We start from the raw sequence: 8,251 nt of genomic DNA, 5'->3' as shown, positions 1-8,251 counted from the left end.
CTTTTAAAGATGACATACATGCATGCATACAGCCATACATTTTGTTTTAAAAGCATTTAAAATACATTTAAAAACACCACCAAGACAATTGGGCTTTCTACAAGTTTAAAACGGACACAGATTAAAATCAACATGATAAAACCTGTGCTGCTTTAAAAAAAAAAAAGAACCATCTTTAAAAAAAAAAAAAAAGAAAAACAGTGCTTGTGAGGGCCGGGGAGTGCTCTTAAAGTTCAAAAGGTGTACATAAAACAGAACATTAAACTATAAAACTAAAAGGGACAGGGGCAAAGGGACAGTGTAAAACCTGTGTTAAAATTCTAAAATTGTAGAATTAACAGAACTTAATGTGACTTTTAATAGTTTACATTAAAAATCTTAATACGTCAAAACAAGACAAAACCAAATAAAACATTCAAAATAAATCAAAAACAAAAGTCCATAAAACTGAAACAAAAAGACTACATAAAACCAGGGCACCGTTCAAAAACGGTCATGCCAGCTAAAAAGGGCGGAATGCTGGCATGACAAAATAAATAAAAGGCTTAGCGGTGCCCCGTAGTCCCGCTCCTAGGAGCTAGCGGTTCCAGTTTTTTCCTTTATTCCATCTTCACGTCCTGAAGTCCGGCGATCCTCCACTCCGCGCAGGCCTTGTCCTTCCCGAGGGTCCGGATGTCCAGAATTACAAAGTCCTTGATAAGAGTTTGTGCCCTTCTGGTCGTGGTGATAGTGTCTAGCTCCTGCTTGTGATAGACACAGACGTTAGGGCCCTCCCACAGGATCTGCTTGACAACATTGATGACACGCCAAACGCACTTAGCTGTGCTGGTAGCGATTCCTCCCGCAGGCCCATAGAGCACAGTCTCAGCGGTCATCTTGGCCGTGTCAGCAAACCTGTTTAGGAAGACAGAGACAGAGAGCCGGACACTGCCAGCCACATCACACTCCCAGAAGATATGGGCTGGTGTTTCTCTCTTGCGGCACTTTGCATAGGGGCATGTTTCTACTTGGGCTAGTCCCCTCCTGAACATGAACGCTCGAGTGGGGAGTGAACTGTGGACGGTGTTCCATGCTATATCCTTCTGGACATTACTGAGGCAGCTGTGAGACACATTCTCCCTGATTTTTTGGCTTTGGGTGAGGGAGAAAGTAGCTACTTTTTCAATTTCCTGGGAACCGGCAAGATATTTAGTTACAAACTTGTATTCCCAGGAGGCCAATTTTGCTTTATCTAAGCCCAATTTATATATAGTGTCCCTTAAGGTTCTATAATACAATGGGGGGTCCCAGGAGTACGGCACGGTGTTATCAATAGTGCAGAGGCCCAAGGCCCTGAGACAGGTGGCAAAATAGAAACGATTCATGTAACATACCTTCCTGTCCAGGGCCTGGATGTTCTTGATAGTTTGCGTGAGCCCCTGCACTCGGGTGAGCTGCACAACGTCCGGGACCCCCTTGCCTCCCTTCTTGTCGGCTTTACTCAAGGTGGCTCGCTTTACCCTCTCCATCTTGCTGCCCCAGATAAAGCGGTGGATAATGCGGTCCACCACTTTTTTGGTGGTCCTGTCTGGGGGAAAGATTTTTCCTACATAAGAGAGGATGGGGAACAGTATAGACTTGGTTATTAATACTCTTTAGTAAAAGGCGAAAGATATATTCGAACTGAAGAGAAGCCAGAGTGTGGTTTTACTGGTAGCCCAGCCCTTCCGGCCGGCCCAAAGGCCTTCTCCTCTACCCGGCGGCAAGGCCAAACAAAACAAAACAAAACAGGGAACTCTTCCCAAAACGCAAGTGCCGTTCGGTCCCGGCAAAGGGGCGCTTTGCTGCTGCTGCCGCCTTGAAAGCGAGGGCTCCTTGCCGCCCCACTAAACAGCTCCGTTTCTGCTTTACCGCTGCGCTCGTCCTCCTCCTCCCACGAGCGCAAGGCCTTCTGGGTACACTGGCCTGCTGCGTGAGCAGAGCAGACTGTCCATCACTTAGGCAGGCCTGCCTGCCTGCCTTATTTGGAACAAACAAAAAACAAAAAACAAAACAAAAAAAAACAAAAAACACAACAAAATGAGCGGGAAAAAATACAACCCAGAAAAAGGGAGAGGGAGAGGCTGGCTCTCGCTCTCTCTCGCTCTCTCTCTCTCTCTTTTTTGACCTTTCTTGTGCACCGTTCCCGGAGGTACTGCAATACCGGGTCGATGCGTGGAGTGGACGGAGCAAGCCCCGGTTCCATCTCCTGCTTCCAAAAATCAATTTAATATAGACGGGTCCCCCTATGGGGGACGTATCAGATTTTAAACTGATAAGAACAGATTTGATTTTTAATATAAATTTTATTCAGTGGTTTACATTACATTTATCATCACCAATCCCCATGTTTCTTTACATTTCTTTTCCCCATGCACAAACCCATACATTTTAATCATACCTTTAATTTGTGCCACAAATGCATAATACATGTCTTTAACTGTCAAAACATCCTTGATCTTCCTGATTTGTTTACATCTTGTATTCCATACACATTCTTTCCCCATACTAACTATGGTCCACACCACCTCATATTCTCTGTTTCAATTCATTCAAACCTCCCCCATACAAAATACAATCAGATGACAAGACATTGTCCCCAATGACTCCTTTCATAATCCCCATCCTCACCCGCCTCCAGAACTTAGTTACAACCCGGCAGCTCCATAACGCGTGTCCCACCGTTTCTCCCACCCCACATTTCCTTGGACACAATGAATCCCTCGCACACCCATGTCCTATATAAATTATCTTTTACAGGTAGCCTATTCACTGCCGCCAACCAATTTAAATCCTTTGTCGAGTTATCCAAATACTTTGGTTGTAACTGTTTCCAATTGATTTCACTATTTACCTGTACCCCTGCCTGTTTTATTTATCATTTTATCTCTAAGACATGTGTACATCCCCTTATGATTTAACACCACTTCCTTTTTCAGGATTTCTGGATGTGCTTTTAAAAACAGAGCAGCTCTTTCATAATGCCACGGCCTCTTATCTGCCTTGGGTACAACATTCCTGATGTTTACCATAGACCTTAACACAAAGGAAAACCAAAACTTTACAAAAAAAACAAGCTTTATGATCTTTTTCTTCAATAATCATTTTGCAAATATTATGGACGTACAAGACCTCTAACTTTTAATGGGATACATGGAACATCTCTGCCCCCTTGTGGTACTGGCATATACATCTGTTCTCTTTTTACTGACTCATACCGACCCCCCCATATAAAAGAGAACACCAACTTTGTCAGTAATAATTTAGTTTGTCGGCATAGGAAAAATGTAGGCCATATAATTCAAACCTGGCAGTAGATCTGCTTTAATAACTACCACCTTCCCCGTTATAGTTAATCTCCTGGCCCTCCATATATCCAATTGTGTTTTGACTCTCTCAATTTTCCCCACCCAGTTTCTTTTAGCACATTCTTCTTTGTAAAAATTGAGACCCAAAATTTTCATCCCATCTTTGCACCAGGTGAAACCATGTCTTACATCATTCCTATCAGCCCACCTTCCACAGTACATTATCGAAGACTTCCCCATATTGATCTTTGATCCTGTCGCACGACTAAACCCCTGCAACAGTTCCACTATCCTGTCCAGTCCTTTATCTGTTGACAGAAACAACGTCATGTCATCTGCATACTGGGTGACTTTAACTGTATCCCCCGCCCCTCCTGGTATATGGACCCCTTTAATGTCTTTATCCTTTCTGACTAGTTCCGCCAAAGGTTCGATAAAAATTACATAGAGCAAAGGAGACAGAGGGCCACCCCTGCCTCACCCCCCCAGACTGTTTAACTGGTTCAGAGAAAAATCCATTTATATTTACACAACTAAACACCTCTCTGTACAATATCTGTATCCACTTTAAGAAAACTGGCCCAAAATTAAATTTCTTCAATACATTCAACAGAAATGCATGATTCACTCTGTCGAATGCTTTCTCCTGGTCTAAATTTAATAAGCACAGCGGCAAGTCTCGTTCTTTTACCCAACTGAGAATGTCTCTTATTAGAATTAAATTTAGACAACTAGACCTTCCCTTCACTCCACATGTCTGGTCTATATTCACTATTGATGGCATTACTCCTTTTAGCCTATTTGTTAATATTTTACTTAATATTTTCTAGTCCACTGAAAGCAATGTTATTGGCCTCCAGTTCTCTAGCTCAGTTTTGTCCCCTTTCTTGAATATAAGGCTTATTACCCCTTTCCTCATTGACTCAGGCATTATTCCCCCTTTAAAAATCTCCCTATACACCTCCACCAAATCCTTCTTTATCAAACCCCAAAAACACAAAAAGAATTCTTTGGGTAACCCATCACACCCTGGTGTTTTATTTCCTTTCATTGAATCTAGTGCTACTTTTGCCTCAGCCTCCGTTACCTCCCCCCTCCAATTGATCCTGCTCTTCACTAGTTAATTTGTTCTCAATATTGTTTAGCACCACTTCTACCTCCTGTTGAGACACTTCCCTTTCTGCAAAGAGATCCCGATAAAACCGTCTGGCATGCATTAACATTTCCTCCTTCCCGCCAACCACCCCTTTTTCTGTTTTAAGCCCAATTACTACACTTTGTTTGTTTTTGCTTTACTGATTGAAAAAAAAACTTGGTTACTTTTTCATCATTTTCTTTCTCATTTATTTTAGCCAGAAAAGCAAACTCCTGGGCTTTCTGCTCAAAATAATCCCCCAGTGCTCCTTTTAACCTCTTAACCTCTCCCCAATCTATCTCTTCCCCATTATTCATTTTAGAGAGCAGTCCTTGTAGTTTATAATTGTAACCTCTTATTTTATCTCTTTCCCTCCTCCTCTGCCACCTACAATATTCCTGACAAAACATAGTAACTTTCTTTTTTACATCTTCCCACCACCCCACCAGAGAGTCATAGCCCCTTTTTAAATTCTGCCACCCTTTATACATTCCCTGGAACCTAGCCTGAAATTCCTCCTCCTCCAGAACTCATGTTAAGTTTCCAGAACCCCGTCCCTCTCTCTGGTACTTCCACCTTTATGCTGACTACCGCCATTTCGTGGTCTGAGCCCCAACATGGACAAATTTTAAAATCTTGGATTTTAACCCCCACTGGTAGAAAAAAATAATCAATCCTTGATTGATCCCCTCTTGAGTTCCTCCACGTAAATCCCCCATCCTGTTTATTAATTTTTCTATAAGTGTCATAAAAAGAAAAATCTGTACACATTTTTTTTACCCACATAGCCGAAAAATCCCTAGCACCTTGATCCCCCCTCTCCAATTTATCTAAGGACACATTAAAGTCTCCACCCATCACCACCACCCTACTAGTATTTAAAAGCGAGGGCAAACACTTAAAAAAACTCCAGTCTAGCCCCCCTCTTACTAGGTGCATACACATTTATACAACGAAACCTCGCCCCCCTCCAATTTACATCCACACATAACACTCTGCCAGGATTGACAGAGCATGAGCTTTCAATGACAAAACCTCTTCCCTTAAATAGTATCCCCACCCCATCAGCGTGTACATGCCCAATGCTCCAACATGAAGGTCCTTCTTTCCACTCTTTTGAGAATGTTTTTATATCTCCAATATCCTTTAAGTGGCATTCTTGGAGGAATGCTACACCAAAGTTCACAGTCCCCAATGAAAACAAAAAGGCTTTTCTTTTCCCAGCATCCCTCAAACCCCTTGCATTAATTGTCAGTACTTTTAACTCCATTAGGTAGTTTTAAAGCAGAGATTCTCTCACTCACCCGTCTCCTCACATTGTTCTTTGTTACCCTCTGCTCTCAGCAACATTCCTGTTGTGTGAGCGAATGTCTTGACCCCTCCGGGACTCAGATATCCTTCCTCCCTAGATGTGCTAGCATCGCACTCCGAGCAGTCTTCTCCTTCTTGCAGCTCCTTCATACTGCTTACCAATGGATCAAATCTATTGTGTGTGCTTATTGTTGTGACCACTCCTTTTAACCCTTTCTTCTCCTTGGGCTCTTCCTCTTTTTCCTCACCCGAAGCCTTTCTCTTTTTCCTTGCTTCCATCCATTCCATCCCTTCCGAATTCTCGATGGCCTCCTCCATCTCATGCTCATCCTCGCCCCACCCCTTTACTGAAGAAGGCTCAGCCAAAGACTCTCCCTCACTATCAGTGATATCTGAAACGTCCAATCCCATCAGTTTTACGTACTCCTCTTTTGATACTTCCTTTAAGCTCTTACTTGGGCCTTCCCCACTCTCCTGGTCTTGCATGCTTGTCTCATTTTCCTCTGCCCCCTTCTCTACTGTCTCTGGCTGCTCCTCTGCTTCCTGCTCTTCTGTTGGCGGTGGTCCAGCCACTGTTGCCTCTGCATAAGTTCTTCTTTGCTTGGGGCAAGATCGATACATATGCCCAGGATCTCCACACAAGTTGCAGCTCTTAGTTTGCGTGCAGTCTTTGGCTGTATGGCTGCTTCCATTACAATTACTGCAATGGTCCTCCACACAGTCCGCCATAACATGGCCAAACTGGCCACATTTTCTACAATACCGTGGCTGTCCTGGGTAAAAGAGAGAGCCCTTATTAGGCCCAATTGAGAAGTTGCCTGGGGGGTGTCTGACCCCTCCTATTCCTTCCGGATCTTTTTTAAAAGTCACCGTATATTTCCTTTTTCCATTCCAGATGTTATATTCATTTTTTATTTTCTCACCATTTTGTACCTGGTCACAGTAGCGCAACAGAAAGATCCTTATTTAGTTCTCTTGCACAAAGGGGTTGAACATGAGCACTGTTAACGTTCTCACCTCTCTGGTGTACAGCATCTCCATTTTAATTCCAAAAAAGCAAGGAAGGTTTCTCTTCTTTTTGTAAATTTCCCATATCTGGTAGCAGAGTGCTTCCGAAGCCAAGGTGATGTCGTACGTCCTGGTCTTTAAAAATTCTTGAAGACAAAATATCTGCTGTGGATATATGCCCAGCTCTCCCATCAAGATCTTCTCCACAAGAAATTTCAGGTCCACTGTGCTCGTTCTGCTTTTAAACCCATGTCGAGCCCCACCCCGAGGGGCAGGGCTAGCCAAAAATTGCATTGAACTCATAAATGCTCCTCTCCACGGAAATCTTTAGTAAAAGGCGAAAGATTTATTCGAACTGAAGAGAAGCCAGAGTGTGGTTTTACTGGTAGCCCAGCCCTTCCGGCCGGCCCAAAGGCCTTCTCCTCTACCCGGCGGCAAGGCCAAACAAAACAAAACAAAACAGGGAACTCTTCCCAAAACGCAAGTGCCGTTCGGTCCCGGCAAAGGGGCGCTTTGCTGCTGCTGCCGCCTTGAAAGCGAGGGCTCCTTGCCGCCCCACTAAACAGCTCTGTTTCTGCTTTACCGCTGCGCTCGTCCTCCTCCTCCCACGAGCGCAAGGCCTTCTGGGTACACTGGCCTGCTGCGTGAGCAGAGCAGACTGTCCATCACTTAGGCAGGCCTGTCTGCCTGCCTGCCTGCCTTATTTGGAACAAACAAACAAAAAACAAAAAAAAAACAACAAAAAGAGCGGGAAAAAATACAACCCAGAAAAAGGGAGAGGGAGAGGCTGGTTCTCTCTCTCTCTCTCTCTCTCTCTCTCTCTCACTCTTTTTTGACCTTTCTTGTGCACCGTTCCCGGAAGTACTGCAATACCGGGTCGATGCGTGGAGTGGATGGAGCAAGCCCCGGTTCCATCTCCTGCTTCCAAAAATCAATTTAATATAGACGGGTCCCCCTATGGGGGACGTATCAGATATTAAACTGATAAGAACAGATTTTTTTTTTTTTTTTGAAAAATTTTATTCAATCAATAAAATTCAAAATAACATCAATCCATACTTGGTTACAACAGAACAATCACATCACACGTAAATTATTTTCAAGAATTACAAATCAATTAAATTTTTCCATTTCTTTTGCTGCATGAAAACCCCATCTATCCACCTCTAGCTGTCTTTTTATCTTAAATCTTATACCCCTAATTAAACTGTCAGGGCACATGCTGTTTTTATTTTTCACTAAAACTGTTTCTGTTTCCCCAAATTTCAAATTTAATTAAACTGATCAAAAACCATAATAAAAAACACATCTTCTTTGGATACTTCCCTACCCCAAGCCCATACATAACAATATCATAATTACATACAAAGCTCGGCACCAGTAAATTAAACAAAACACCCGCCCTCTCCCACACTTTTTCTGAAAGAACATTCCCATACCATGTGTTTCTGCGTTTCTTCAGTCATACAGC

General features: G+C 43.2%; 2 non-coding genes and 1 pseudogene across 2 annotated transcripts; all 3 read right to left on the bottom strand.

Moving 5' to 3' along the window:
* Positions 1–2,148: 2,148 nt before the first annotated feature.
* LOC131725121 (U2 spliceosomal RNA) lies at positions 2,149–2,328 on the bottom strand (annotated as a pseudogene).
* Positions 2,329–7,040: 4,712 nt separating this feature from the next.
* On the bottom strand, positions 7,041–7,155 carry LOC131725124 (U5 spliceosomal RNA). Its single transcript, XR_009320461.1, has one exon. It is a non-coding gene; the product is annotated as a U5 spliceosomal RNA (small nuclear RNA).
* Positions 7,156–7,619: 464 nt separating this feature from the next.
* On the bottom strand, positions 7,620–7,801 carry LOC117418662 (U2 spliceosomal RNA). The gene has a single exon (XR_004546850.3). It is a non-coding gene; the product is annotated as a U2 spliceosomal RNA (small nuclear RNA).
* Positions 7,802–8,251: the final 450 nt, after the last annotated feature.

The sequence above is a fragment of the Acipenser ruthenus genome, unplaced genomic scaffold (assembly GCF_902713425.1).
Source record: "Acipenser ruthenus unplaced genomic scaffold, fAciRut3.2 maternal haplotype, whole genome shotgun sequence".
Taxonomy (NCBI): Eukaryota; Metazoa; Chordata; class Actinopteri; order Acipenseriformes; family Acipenseridae; genus Acipenser; species Acipenser ruthenus.
The sequence above is the reverse complement of the archived record's forward strand: the minus strand, read 5'-3'. Positions and strand labels throughout refer to the sequence as shown.